Source organism: Xenopus laevis, chromosome 8L (assembly GCF_017654675.1).
Source record: "Xenopus laevis strain J_2021 chromosome 8L, Xenopus_laevis_v10.1, whole genome shotgun sequence".
Lineage (NCBI taxonomy): Eukaryota > Metazoa > Chordata > Amphibia > Anura > Pipidae > Xenopus > Xenopus laevis.
Window position 1 is genome coordinate 51,675,903 of NC_054385.1, and position 15,886 is coordinate 51,691,788.

The 15,886-nt window shown below is 38.8% G+C and overlaps 1 protein-coding gene across 2 annotated transcripts in view; it reads right to left on the minus strand.

The window, feature by feature from the left end:
• Positions 1 to 15,582, minus strand: part of zdhhc9.L (zinc finger DHHC-type containing 9 L homeolog) — a 40,566-nt gene extending 24,984 nt beyond the window's left edge. Inside the window, exons 1-2 of one of the 2 annotated variants that reach the window (XM_018229933.2) lie at positions 15,416 to 15,582; positions 14,848 to 14,924 (exon numbers count right to left, since the gene is read on the minus strand). The gene's annotated coding sequence lies outside the window, so the exon portion shown is untranslated. The remainder of the gene's footprint in view (positions 1 to 14,847; positions 14,925 to 15,415) is intronic. The other variant, XM_018229932.2, reaches the window with a different exon arrangement.
• Positions 15,583 to 15,886: the final 304 nt, after the last annotated feature.

The following is a 15,886-nucleotide window of genomic DNA, read 5'->3' on the forward strand; positions in this document are numbered from 1 at the left end:
GTACAAAAAACAACGAAAGAATTAATTTCACAAAAAAACAAAAAAAGCCTATAAAAGCCATAAGCTGGCCATAGACGCAAAGATCCGATCGTAGGAATTGAGGATTCGTACGATTTTCAGAATGTGGGTGAAGAGTCCCGACATTTTTCGTCCGGCGGAGATCAGTCGTTTGGTCGATCGGACAGGTTAGAAAATTTCTGTCGGCTGCCTATAATATCTCTGCATGTTTTGCCGATCATATTTTCGGTGGTAGACTGTCACTTGTTTTGTCTATCGTACGATTGCTGTCAGGGGCAAAACATTGGCTGATCTATTCTTTAACTACTTTATTTGATCTGACTGGTAAGACTTTGATCTGAATGGTTAGTGGTGGGTCGGGAGATGGGGGAGTCCGATCGTACGATGATTTGTACGATCAGATCTTTGCATCTATGGCCAGCTTACCGTAAGTCAGGCAAATGACCTTAGATGGCGGCCTATACACAAAAAAAAAAAAAATACACTTGTTGGTTCAGGAATTCAATTTTATATAGAAAAGTTAATTATTTGCATTGTAAACAGTGTAATTTAGAAATACAAGCTACCACATAAAAATCATGAAAGAATTCCTTTAATTACACAGTTTTCTATTTGTCCAGAAGAAAAAAAAAACCACAACAATATGTGCACCACGGTATGTCTAATATACATATAATATCAGTTAGACTCTCCATTAGCTTGGCAAAGAATAGCAGTCAGAAAGCACAAGGTGTTTTACGGATGCCAGACAGTGTCTAAAACATGGATAGATATCCTGTTTATCCAGTGACAAGCTTAGCTGTTGTAGAACAAAAACATGCCAATAAATAAAAGTTCTTAAAGCCATTTTCTATAAATAGGCACAGTGGGAAGTAATTGCCTTGGTTCTTTTAAAGTGTAAGGGAATTGGCATGAAGGGTAATTCCAAAGGGTTTGTCACCTAGTCAATTAGCAGCTCTGCGAGAGAGGGACAAAATGCTCTTAAAACACACCCTGTTCACTTCTAATGTGTATTAGTTGTCTGCCATTTGGAAATGGTTATGGTGCCAAAACCCTGCAGCATATATCAGGGCTTATTTACTTCACTGATGCAATTTAGAGCTGTTAGAAAAACAGAGCACTGGACTGAATCTGTACTCTTTTCTAACTTGTAGCAGACTCATCAAACTGCTGATGGGTTGGGACCTTACCTAAAAGGTATGCAATATGAACAGAGCTGTGGAGTCGGATTCGTAAGCAATTTGGGGTATCTGGCGTCAGAGTTGGAGTGGCCAAAAATGTACTGACTCAGACTCCTAATAACTTTAAGTACAAGCACTGAAAATAATCAAATCAGATTTAAGAACTTCTATGAAGAAGGATATGGCAGAAGCAATTTTCTCTGCACTGAACAGCCAGAAAAAGAAACAAAGTTTCTAACATAATTGGCTTTTGGCAGAGAGCCCAGAACAGCCACAACAGAAGATAAGATACATTTGTAACAATTCAAATGTATCTAGATAAGCAAATAAGAAATCTTAACAATATAAGATAACAGACCCCTTGGGACTCACCTTCATTAGCAAAACTGTAATAACTGGAAAAAAAAACCACAGAAATATGTTCAAAGTTTTATAACCTGTAAAATTTTGTAAAATTAACATGGTAATTAGGGGGGGGTGGCGACAAAAATTTTTCGTCAAAAAAAAAAAAATTGCAATGCTACGCATGGCAACTTTTCTATCTTTCTATTTAGGCCATCTCCTATTCATATTTCAATCTCTTGAAAAGCATGGCTTATAGGGTTATTTGGACCCTAGCAACCAGATTACAGAATTTGCAAACTGGAGAGCTGCTGAATAAAAAGCAAAATAACCCAAAAACCACAAATGATGAAAAATTAAAACCAGTAGCAACTTGTGCCTTTTCTCCCTTTTTCCAGCAGCTTAAATGGCTGCCCCTATGGCTACACAGCAGCTTGTTTATATAGACTATAGTAGACTTTCTGTAGCAAACATGCCAGTTTTACCAGTGCAGAGCAACAGTACATTATATTTTTATTACTTTGAGCAATAGTACATAATATTTTAAATTACTCTCATACACTTTCAGTTTTTGGTACCACTGTTCCTTTAAAAACAGAGGAGTTGTAGTCCGAGGTACCATAAACTGAGGAGTCGGAGTCGAAGGATTTATGTGCCAACTCCACAGCCCTGAATATGAAATATGATGGGAGTACTTTGGGTTTCTGTTTCATTTCAAAATTACCACATTATAAAGGGCTATAGTTTACAAAAGGCACAAAACTTTCTCTGGCATGCCCCTGAATCTGTGGATATTAATCCTTTGTTTGAGACATTATACATAAGCACCAACAAATCTATTGACATGAATCCCCTGGTTTAGACTTTATACATAGGCCCCAACTGCAATAGTCATAACGGTTTAGTTATGTTCAAATGCTGTGGGCTGTGTAAAGCTCTGGGCAAGGGAATCTTTGAATCTTCCAAAAAGCGAACACTAGAAGAAGAGCCAATAGCAATAAACTGTGTCTAAGTGCATTGGCAGTGGCTCTGGTACTGGTGTTAGATGGATTAGCACAGAGAGATCATGGGTGCTCCTTAAGCATAAAAAAAAAAAATAGAAATATTTTTTATGTCTGCTGTGTGCAGAAGAATAGACACTACTTTTAAAATAGGATACAAGGTCAATGATCAATGTATCTTTTCTAGAACAGAAAGAAAAATACAATGCACCCTTTGTATATTTTCCATGGAAAACACTTTATTCCATCTCTTCAAACTGTACAAATACTGCCACATCATCAGATTCATGGGTCAGTAAAATCATGTGCTCTCAGGAACACAAGAACCATTCTCCAATGACTTCTATTTGTCTCTATGCAGGATTTTCTTTAGTTGTTTTTCTATTGGACTTAAATCAAGGTTCATGTGCACTTCAAGGTGAAATGAAACACGACACACGCACGTTCTTGGTTTAGATAGCTTTTGCAAAATGAGCCTGAGAACCTGGCGCCACAGAATAAGGACTAGCCACTAAACACATCAATGCTCATGTATGTGATACATACCACCACAACATTGTGACCAGTACCTGCACATAGTACAGTCTTTCAGTTGCAGGGTTGCAATCCCTCAGAAATATTTTTTATGGACATCTCCATAAAAACCTAGGCATTTTTCAGTTATAAATGCTACTACAGCCCCAGAACCAGTGTTTGTATCACATGTATAGCAGAGGGGTGATCATGATATATATATAAATATTTTTTTTTTAAACTGATGTTGCAGTTATTACTGATGCAGAATAATTCAACCTTATTTTTAAACAAGCTCAACAAATTTTCTGTTGGCAACAATGTACAATATGCACTTGGAAATTATATAGGTAATGCAAAGAGAAAAGTGGCCAAAAAGTATGCACTTGCCTGCCGAGAATATTTATTATATGGAAAATGCATTAAATCTGGCACATTTTCCCCACTGCTTCAGGGTACAAACTGGCATTGAGCAGTCTTCCCAACCTTCCTGACCTCATACGAATGCCTGCACAGCATAGGAAAGAAGAACAAGAGCACTCTGGAGTCGGCAGTATGCAACATTCTACTGTAGATCACATCACAGGACTATCTAGGGTGGAAAAGTAGTTGGGAAGTGCGACAAATCAATTCCTAAAGGTGGTCATAGACGCACCGATAATATCGTACAAATTTATTTTCGTATGATATGGGGTACGTGTATGGTGGGAGAAAAGCCGACTGATAACGGCAGTTGCATTTGAAGGCACCCAAACATCGACCATTGTTAGTGCTGAATCATCAGATACAGGGAGAATTCTATTGTTTCTACCTGTATATCTGACAATTCACCTCTACCCGTGTGTATTGAATGAGCAATCTTTCTTGGAAAGATCTTTTCCAGGAAAGATTGTAATTGTAACGTCTATGGCCACCTTTAGTGTCACCAACGGAGAAGCAGATTTAAGAAAGCAGACTACAGATACAGATCATCTATTAAAGGAGAAGGAAAGCTACCTTGCCACCACTTTACCTCTGAATAGTCTCCTGTATGCAGTGCAGATCGCATGATTATTAATGCATCTGTTAGTTTAACTAGTTATATAAGTCTGCAACTTCCAGCACCTTTTGGAGAAGGCAGCGGCCATCTTTGTAAAGTATTCACAGTTCGCTTCTTTCATTACACACTAATGCGCATGTGTGAAAAATTCCCTCCCCAGACGGGTGTCATCGCATACATTACACAAACCTGTCTTCACAGTGATCTGGATTCTATCAAGATTAAATTACCCAGAGGAATGTAGCATCCTCATACCAACGGGACGCTTTCATTCCTATTGGATGGGGGGTGGGCTAACTGGTGCCAGGAATGACTTGCATGTAAATATGTCTAGGGCACGTCACGAAAGAAGGGTGGAGAGCTTCGGATTTGTAACATGCGCAGAGTGATAAAAAGTATTGTACGGAGTCTCTATGCTGCCCGAGGCAACGGAGTGGGCACAATATGATATTTTGCCTACGTCAACCAACCCCCAGACCGACTTTGTGAAGGAAGTGCTTTTACTACAGACTGACAGCAGGGATTGACGCTGTGCAGAATTGATGAGTACTAATTCAGGATGCCTTTATTAGCAATCACACTCAGTATTAACCTTTCCTTCTCCTTTAAGTGGTTTGCAACAGTTAACATGGATATGTGGAGAAGGCACTAATAAATTGGTGTATACATATACAAAAGAAACACAAAAACAACTAATAACAAATACAAGTAAAAGTAAAGAGGGCCCTGCCCATAAAAAGTTTGCAATCTAATTATTATGGTGAGACCTCAGATTTGCACGGCATATATACTAGATAGCCTTTTAATTGTTATTATATAGCAAAGATGCAAATAGCAAAAGAAATACAAATATAGCAAGGGCAGAAGTTTAATGGCAGCATGTTTTAAGGGCAAGTCAACCCCAAAATAAAAATTTACCTAATAAAAGAAAACATTATTCCAAGCAACTTTCCAATATACATGCATTAAAAATTCACAGTGCTTTTAAATGTCATTTGTAAAAAATATTGCTATTGAAAGCAGCATTTGCTTAGGGCCCAATTTACCCTACCGACTATGCATTGCTTTCAACAAGAGAGGCCCAAACAGAAATAGACAAAAACTTGCAACAGCAATAAATATGTAGCCTTACAGAGCATTTGTTTTTACATGGGGTCAATGACCCCTATTTCAAAGCTGGAAAGAGGCAGAAGAAGGCAAACAATTAAAAAACTATAGAAAATTAATAATGAAGACCAAATGTAAAGTTGCTTAAAATGTCCATTTTAGAAAATACTAAAATTTTACTTTTTACCTTAAATGGGTTGTTCACCTTTAAGTTAACTTTTAGTATGTTATATGTGTGACCCCATCTAAAAACAAATGCTATGTAAGGCTACACATTTATAGTTATTGCTATGCTTACTCTTTTTTCTATTCATGCCTCGCCTATTCATATTCGTCTTTTATTCAAATCAGTGCATGGTTACTAGGGTAATTTGGACCCTAGCAACCAGTCTGCTGAAATTGCAAACTGAAAAAGTGCTGAATAAAAAGCTAAAATAACTGCAAAATAAAAAAAATTAAACCCAGTTGCAAATTGTATCAGACTATTGCTCTCTACATACTACAAGTTAATTTAAAGGTGAACCACCCCTTTAACTCCTGGTTGCTACTTTTTAAAATGTTGCAAAATTCTGAGTTCCCCAGTAAAGACAGGTCTGTTAATTCTTATTTTAAATTGTATCAACAGTCTGAGCCCCAGGCCAGAGAATACAACAGACACACAAACACTGCTTTCAATAGAATTACGTATACAAACAACTAGAAAATCATAGAAGTAATGAATGCATATTGCTTAGAATTTGCTTAGAATTATGCTTTCATATATTAGCCAAAAAATCAATCAACCGAGCATCTGAATAATCAATTATTTTAAACAGGAGAACAAGAAGGAGGGATTGAGGGTTATGCAAATGGGAACAAAAACATCTGCTCTGTAACAGACTTTTGTAAGTTGGGAAGAATGCTCAGTAGGAGCTGAAGCAGCTGTTGAAGACTGCTAGTTATATCTAGAGTATATTTGGCCATAACATCCTCCCCTCCTAAGTTGCTCCTTAAAGGAGAATTCAACCTGTGGAGAAAAAAACCCGTACCCCTCCTCCCCCCCAGGCTAACTACCCCCCCCGGGGAAATGCCCCATACTTACCCCTCAGCGCAGATTCTTCCAGCGGAGTTGCACAAATCCATCTTCCGTGATCTCTGTAAGCTGACTGAGAGATCGGTATTTCTGCGCATGTGCAGTTGGAGCAGTTTGACGGTTTGCGGCAACTGCGCATGCGCTAAATTACACGGAAATTGCCAATCTCTCAGTCAGTTTACAGAGATCATGGAAGATGAGTGTGTGCAACTCCGCTGGAAGAATCTGCGCCGAGGGGGAATTTCCTGGGGGGTAGTTAGCCTGGGGGGAGGAGGGGTCTACATTTTTTTCTGAACAGGTTGAATTCTCCTTTAAGGAGGATGTGCACTGGTTGATTCACAATGGTATCCAACTGCTTGGCTACAGAATGAATGTATCCAACTGCAGAATGGGTGGTTACGGACCATTCACAAGCACAGCCACGTTCCCACTGCTTTCCATGGTGGGTGGTGTATAGATTCTTTAGAAAACAATAGATCAACAAATCCCATGAATCCATTACTTTAACATGGAGCAAGGTGAGGGAGGGGCTGAATGACCTTGGCAGTCTAAGGTGGTTAGGGAGGAATGGAATTATCATGGTATCCTCTCAATCTGTGGAATTGTGTTATAGTAAAAAAAAAAATTGTTTAGTGTGTCGGCTCAACAGACTCTTGGCAAAAAAATAAATAAATAAAAAAGTTTTTTTTACACACACACACACACACACACACACACACACACACACACACACACACACACCTCCCAACTCTCCTGTTTTTTTATGATTTTGACAGCTCACCCACAGTCCTGGATTATTACTAAAATGTCCTGCGTTTCTATTTGATCTCCAGCAATGGACAGCCAGAAAAAAAAAAGGATACAACTTTTGAAATGTAATTAAATAAGAAAGCCAAGAATACCCAGCACCAGCACTTAGTTCCCCCAAGAGACCTGTTTATCTTAAATAGGTACAAATGTATCTAAGACTTGCAGCTTAAAGGGCAATTCACCATCATTAGCAAACTGTAAGAACACAGAAAACTGATCCTAAAACCCTCAGAATGTGTTCAGAGTACATTATTAAAATAGGCATGGTATTTAGGGGAGGTGCCCACAAAATGGTCAAAAATATTCAATGTGCTACAAGTGCCAGAACTTGGCAAAATGTACCTCAAATGTTTGGAGGTATGAGTTACATTTTAATTCTCTGGCAGCTGTGTTACAGCTATCAAATTGTATTGGTATAAGACAGGGGTCCCCAACCTTTTTCACCCGTGAGCAACATTCAGATTTAAAAAAGAGTCGGGGAGCAACACAACCACAGAAAATGTTCCTGGGTGGTGCCAAAAAAGGGCTGTGATTGGCTATTGGTAGCCCCTATGTGGACTGGCAGCCTACAGGAGGTTCTGTTTGGTAGTACATCTGGTTTTTAAGCAACCAAAACTTGCCTCCAAGTCTGGAGTTCAAAAATAAGCATCTGCTTTGAGGCCACTGGGAGCAACATCCAAGGGGTTGGAGAGCAACATGTTGCTCACGAGCTACTGGTTGGGGATCACTGGTATAAGATAATGGAATGTTTGTAGCCACAGTTTAGAAACAGCCACGAATGGCTCTTGGCTGTTTCTAAACTCTAAAAAGGAAAGACATCGTTTACAGGATATTGCACAAGAAAGCAGACGGTAATTTATTAGTCAGTGCCAAAAAGTGAATAGGGTCATAGCTTTAGTATACAAAGTACAGTATGTCCAAGTCAGATCAAGGAAAACATATTTGCCTACTGTTTTAATTAATTTCTATTTTGTTATCTCTGAACAAGAAAATTAAACCAGTTTCACTGCACTTCGTGGATCTGCCAAGTAGAGAATAAATCTGGCCACAGACGCAAAGATCCGATCGTACGAATCAACGTACGATCGGACTTCCCCATCTCCCGACCTGCCACTAACCATTCAGATCAAATAAAGTACAAAAGAACAGATCAGCCGATGTTCTGCCCCTGACAGCAATCGTACGAAAGTTATGTCCAACAAAGCTAGTGACAGTCTCCCACTGAAAATCGTACGATCGGCAATACATGCAGAGATATTACAACAGAAATCTTTTAATCTGTCTGATCGACCAAACGACTGATCTCCGGTGGACGAAAAATGTCGGGACTCTCCACGCACGGTCCAAAAATCATATAAATCCTCGATTCATACGATCAGATCTTTGCGTCTATGGCCAGCTTAAGTTGATAAAACAAATTAACTGCCCACTGGGAAGAGCTATGATACAACAGCTCAAAGGCTGCATCTTAGGAAAGAGAGGTTTTGCTTGTCCAGAGGGAGATAAGGAGATCCTGTTTATAAAGGGAGAGGGGGAGAAAGGTCAGTGGGAAAAAAATCAATAAGCCCTTTATAATTGCAAACATTTTTTTAAAAAAATACATATTTTTTAATTAAAACAGTGAATACATTTTTAACACAATTCCTATTTATTATGCTCGCTTTTAGCAAAGTGTTTTATTTGTACACTTTACCTTTAACCACAACTGTCGCTAAGTGACAAGCAATCAACAGTCTGCTTTTATTTTCCAACTTGCAGTAAAGACCCATAGGTGACAACCTGCCCAAGTTAGTAGCAATCATGTTTGTTCAGTCAGGGAAGGGACACTTCTGAACTTCAGGGCTGATTTACACTTAGCAGGTTTGAACTCCATGGAAGAAGTTACATAAGGGAGTGAGCGCACTCATAAATGTTACTGGCTGGGCCCTGTTGGCAGCATTCATAAAAATATTAAAGCCATGCGATCACAACAAAAGTTGATCAGCCTACTATCAGCAAATCCAATAATGACATCACCAGAGGCTTATCTTCCTATGCAACTATTGTAAGCTCCCCACCAGAAGAGATAAAAAAACGTTGCCCCATTTTGTGTTATATACTTATAATACACAAGAGCCATGAATATCTTGTAAATGATATCCTGATAAATGATGCTTAGTGATGTCATCAGTTATAATCAGTGCTTAGTGATGGCTTTAAACTTGTGTATTATAATAAAGTGCCGGGTGTTGTAAAATAAGAAGATGTTAGAAGTCCCTTGGAGTTCCATGACCTTTATTAAAGCACTCTGCCTTCGGCCTCATGCTTTCATAAGGTCATGGAACTCTTTCGTGACTTATAGTAAGAACTTGTATTTCTCTTTGAGAAACAAGTGGAATGCCATGTTTGAGACTCGAAAGGCAAGATCTTTATCTGCATGGAATTCACCAGAGGGTATGTCCACCCAACCCTTTTTTCTTTTAAATAATAAAAGGAAATGCCATCCTAAGAAACTTTCCATTATACATTAAATTTACATTTTTAAGATTTATTTAAAATGTAATTGCAGCTGAAGGCAATATTTGTTCGTCCTGTTCTCTGGTTAGGACTCTCAAAACATTGCAGTAGAAGTCAGTCTTGTCTCCCCCAGGTCTGTTATTCAGTTGGCGTCTGCTACATTGTTTCTGTAATCAGAACCAGGACTCCAAAGGATATAAATAAACAGACACGGCTTTCGATATCCATTACAAATAACTATACAACCACTGAATATACTAAATTAAAGTATGTGGGATAGCTGCTTAAAATTAAATTTTCTTTCATTGTGCAAGAGAGTTCTGGGGTAGAGATCCCCATTAAAGATTAAAACTTGGCACAAAATAAAGATTGGTACTTTTACAGCAATCAGTTTACCAAATTGTCTATGGTCTACCATTTTCTAACCATTAATTCTGCACTCCTTTACAAGCTTTTTTTTTTATAAACATTCATATTTTTAGTAAAATTAAAATCATTTAAAGGGCAAAGTAGAAGCAGTAAAATGTTGCATGTTATTTAACAAGCCATCCATTATATCACATTACACCATTTAACCTTTGTAATTAGGAAATGCACTTAGAACTGCTGTTATAAATATGTTTGGTCTTTCAGGATGAAAGGGAAAAGCCATTACTGGTAAACCAGTCGTTTTCTAAATAGTGGGCATGTACTCCCTCAGGCCTGAAATAAAAAGTCACATGGAAGTACTATCACTGGATGAACACATTAAACTAAATGAAAAATAAGTATTCCATTTTGGCAAACTATACGGTTTCTAACTATACTACTTTACTGTACTTCAGTAGGAAATTTTGGAAATAAATATCTTGGTAAACTAGGTCGGAAAACTCTTCTTTTTCAGGTGAGAAACAAAATTAACTTCCTTAAACGTGGGTCTTAATGCCCCACTTCTCCTACAACAATTCTTTGGAGGTAAAAATTGGACTTTGGATTTATTGTAAAGAGATAGTCAGGATGTTCCACTAAAATAATATAAAATAAAGCAGTCACAGTTCCTTTTTTTACATTATTTTCAGATTCCAATCTGATGTAGGCCCAAAGAGCTAGATTTGTAATTTATGAAATACTGATAGTTATCCTTTTTATACACAGAAAACAGATGTTCTTTTAGAAAGTGCAACATTGTAGATAATATTCATTTTATCTTATATAAATACAGTCATGAGAAAAGCTGCCAGGCTTACAGATTGGGAGTGGCTACAATGTATCTCTAGTCAACGTAAAGGAGACACTATGGACTTTAGTATCTTACGGAAATACTTGACTCCTTTACTTTATTTGATTTTTTGTTTTTCATTTGTCGCTACTGAATGTATACAGAGTACAGCAAAATGCGTCATACTCTGGCCTGAAGTCTGGTACTATACTGCCTGGCTGATGCTTGGAGGCTATCAAAGAGTATGAATGGCAACCACAGATACGTTTTAGGGGATATATAGATAGTATTAGTTTACTTTATAAAACATTATTGAGTGGACATCCCTCTCCATGTGCTTAATGAACAGCTTGTTTTTATATGGTACACTTATGGTTACAGCTTTCATGAAACAGACAGATAGAGAGAAGCAAACTTTTGAACAGAGAAAAGGATAACTTGTCGCAGTTTGCCAGAGGAGAATTCTATCGGAGGTAGAATAATAATCTGCAAGGCTTAAAACTAAATAAATAAAACAAATATTAGAATTTTGCTGTGTAATATTTGTCATTAGACAATTATTACATTGTGAATTTTAATTGTACAGGCTTATAGTTGGAGTATTTTTTATGCAAATATAATGACTCAGTAGAAATTTAATTACATTCACTGTGCACTGGCGCAATCAAGAACATTGGCAGATGGATTACTAAATACTTCTGCGGGTTCATAAAATGTATATTACATCTGAGCAAAAAAAAAAAAAAAAATTAAAGTAACTGTGCATATTTTTCCCATTAATGACTTATTAAGTTCCCGCATAACAATCCTATTCAAATAAATTGATGCAGAGGTCTAATGCCCTTTAACAAGTATGACCCAGAGCGTGAGAGAGAGAAGCACAAGGGCTCTTACAATACAGTATTCAGCAAAATTGCATAAAAAATGTAGATTTCAAAATTGAATATAAAAAAAAATCTGTTTGCTCTTTTGAGAAATAGATTTCAGTGCAGAATTCTGCTAGAGCAGCACTATTAACTGGATTCATTTTGAAAAAAATTTTGTTTCCAATGACAGTATCCCTTTAACTACTTTATTTGGTCGGAATGGTAAGACTTTGATCTGAATGGTTAGTGGCAGGTCGGGAGATGGAAAAGTCCGATTGTACATGGATTCGTACGATTGGATCTTTGCGTCTGTAGCCAGCTTAAGGGTCAACAACTAACCAGATATTTCACCATTGGTGATCAGTTCCAATACGAAGGCATCAGTTTTTGTTTTTTGTTTTTAAATTGTGAGGTCCATATGGCTATCCTTTTTATGAACACTGCAAGGGAACATGAGACTTCTAGTAATCTTAAACAGCAGTATAAATGAACCCACAATGCAGGATACAGAAGCTCCTGCTGAAATCTCATGTGACCTAAAATCCATTTCCAATGTCCATAGGAAAAAAAAAAATAAAGTTGAATTCCTAAAAGGAGCATGAAGCAAAGAGACTCCAGTGGGTTCTATGTTTAAGTCTAGTGACAACATCTCTGAGCCATAGACTTGAACTCCATGAATCAAGTCACCAAAGCAAACCCTTAAAGTGGCCATACACGGGCAGATAAAGCTGCCGATATCGGTCGTTTGGACCGATTTGACAGCTTATCTGCCCGTGTATGAGGGCTTCCGACGGGTCTTCCAGAACGATATCTAGCCACGATATCGATCGGGAAGGATTGATTTTTAACCGACCAACCCCTCGGAGCCCCTTGGCGCATCGTAATTCGATCGTTCAGCCATATGGCCGAATGTTCAAATTACCCGAGATATAGCCATGCCGTTAGTGGCATATCGGGGAAAGATCCGCTCGTTTGGGGATGTCGCTAAACGAGCGGATCTTTGAGTCTATGGCCACTATTAGTTCTTTAACAAATGTGAATGAAAATAATACACTGATGTGTGCTTTAGTGTGATATGGTATTTCCAGTATACATTAATTTAAAATATTAAATTATTATATTTATTTGTAAAATGTATTGCTACAGAAAGTATACTTTGTCTGTCCCTTTCTAGTTCCTGCTCTGCTGATTGTGACTCTTGAAACAATGTAGCAGAAGCCAGCTTTCTCTCAACCTGAACCCAGATCCCGACAACTAGTGAACATTTAGGCAGATTTAAACTGCTAATTTGGCCCCTTGAAAGTAAGTAGGCAGCTTATTTGCAAGTGTATGGGACACTCTGATGGGCCTATCTGATATCTGGCTGATACAGATCTGACATAGTTTCATGTTGCCCTTGGATTGAGAACTGCATCTGATCATTGATGTGGTCCTTGATTCAATGGCCAGCATAGTTGTAATTTTGATCTGATCAAATAAGCCCAATATTACCCACCTTAAGGTGGTAACAAATCTGATTGTTTTGTGACCTCGCCAAATGAGCGGATCTTCACACGGGTGGCCATCTTAACTCTGCACCTGACCTGTATCCCCTAGCAGCACTGGCAGCAAGTGTCCAAAAGGTGAATGTGCATTTCTCTGCATATTAGCCTACTGTACAAGGAAGCAAGGACTAGCCTATTCAATATATTTTGCGGGGTTTTTTTCTGCAAACACTCGGGATTAGAATACCATACCATATGCTAGCAAAATGGCTGCTATTACATATAAACGTTGAGGTTATTCTGCCTTCTTAGTAAAGGCTTTAATGTCAATATTTTGATGGCTGGAAGCTGCAATGCTGATTTGCTAGAGCAGTCTATTTTTAGCTCTATTCTGCACACCAAAATTTAAAACAAACCGGGGCACAATATTCTGTTCTTCTAACCCTGTGCATGCACAGGATACAGTGACAGCCTGGATTACCCCAAAATCTACAATATGTTCCCATAAAGTACGCCAGACCTTAGGTTATTACAAATTGCACTTATCCAAGACCATTACATCAAGCAACACATTACGAGAATGGAAATGAGAAATCCAGGGGATAATAAAACACATCAAATACAGAGGAACTTTTATGGCTGTAAACAATGAAAGCCTGCCCTGGCAATACACAATCTGCAGTGAGAGATGTGCCTACTGAGAAAGAAAGGCTTTTATACATTTATTAAGAAACACGCGGGGGCGGGGAATGGAGCACACGTTTTACGTTCAAAATCCACAAGATCAATTGCACACACTGTATCATTTTACATAATGCACTACACATTATACACAGCTTATATGTTCAAAGAAAGCATGTCACACCCACACACTATTTATATTATATACGTAAATCACAGAAACACCGACACATAGGGGCAGATTTATATATCAAGTCAAGTCAAGTGGATTTTATTGTCATTTCAGCCATATACAGTAAATAAAGTACATAGTAGAAACGAAATGACGTTCCTCCAGAACCCCCCAATGCTTAAAAAAATGGTTGAAATATAAAATATGGTCGAATATCGAGGGTAACTTAACCCTCGATATTCGACTGCCGAAGGTAAATCCTTCAATGTCGAATATCGAAGTTGAAGGATTTACCGCAATTCTTTAGAGCCGAAGGATTTTAATCCATCGATCTAACGATTTTTCTTCTACCAAAAAAAACTTGCAAAGCCTATGGGGACCTTCCCCGTAGGCTAACATTGAGGTTCGGTAGGTTTTAGATGGCGAAGTAGGGGGTCGAAGTTAATCCATCGATCGAACGATTTTTCTTCAACCAAAGAAAGCTTACAAAGCCTATGGGGACCTTCCCCATAGGCTAACATTGAGGTTCAGTAGGTTTTAGATGGCGAAGTAGGGGGTCGAAGTTTTTTTTAAAGAGACAGTACTTCAACTATCGAATGGTCGAATAGTCGAATGATTTTTATTTCGAATCGTTCGATTCGAAGTCGTAGTCCAAGGTTGAAGTAGCCAATTCGATGGTCGAAGTAGCCAAAAAAAAAAAACCATTCGAAATTCGAAGTTTTTTTTATTCTATTCCTTCACTCGAACTGAGTAAATGTGCCCCATAGCGTCACGTTTTTGCAGAAAAGATTATATATATATATATATATATATATATATATATATATATATATATATATATAAAAAGACAATGGAATTGTGGCTCACCTTTAACATGCATCATGCTTGCTGCAAGCCAACACAAGAGCTGAGATTACCCTCTGAAATGAATTTGCATGGCTATCCTGCAATGAAAGAGTGGAGACAGAGGTAGAAGGCCATCCTAACATGGATGTCACTGTACAACACCTCTGTCTCTATCTATGGGCCCCTCCTACTGCATAAGGATGGAGACAGTGCCTGGTCTCAAGCTATTGTTGTACAGAAGCCAATAGGGCATCCGTAGCATAGAATCCATGCAAAGACCCCTCCCTGCTCTACACTAGGACACACACAGAGACCCCCAATGTCAAGCTACATGGGAATACATGCCTCCCCTCTTCCCTAAGCACGGAGTGGACCCTCCCACTACACATCTGTACAAGGGGGCATCCTTTATTTGCCGAGAAATAGGGAACTAGTGCCAATACATGAGGGGCGTGCAGGGAGAGAGGAGCCCTGCTCTAGGGGGGCGGTGTAGTGAAGGAAGGCATGCAGCACCCCACCCCAATTCCTTTGTCACATCGAACACGATTCGTGCAGGAAACCAGCACTGCAGTCCGACACACTTCCTTACCTTCTAAGCACATACCGGCCGACACTGCCGCGCTCGCGATTTTCTCAGCCCAGACCGCAGTCCCCGATCGCTGCTTAAACGTCCCGCAACGCTGTTAATGTCAAGCTCCTTGGCTCCAGCCGGACAGCTTGTCCCGACGTCACAAGTCTCATCTCGCTAGACTGTGGCGTCACGACTACACCTATATAAGTGCAGTGACACAGCCCGGAGCCGCCTAGGGGGAGTGACGAGCAAGGATTGAGTAGTAATAGCAAATAGCATGCGCTAGTCTGTGAGTGTCCAGTCCAAATTCTATTTTCTGCAGCTTTTACGTGTGTTAGGGAATTCAAAAAATAGACGTTGATGATCAGAGCCTCAGTATTTGGCGAAATGCATCGTTTTCTTTGCTCAATGGGAGTGGGACAATAAAAAGAACAATTTGTGTTATTCTGGTGAATGCTGACAAAAGCTCAATAGCTGCTAATGGAGTGT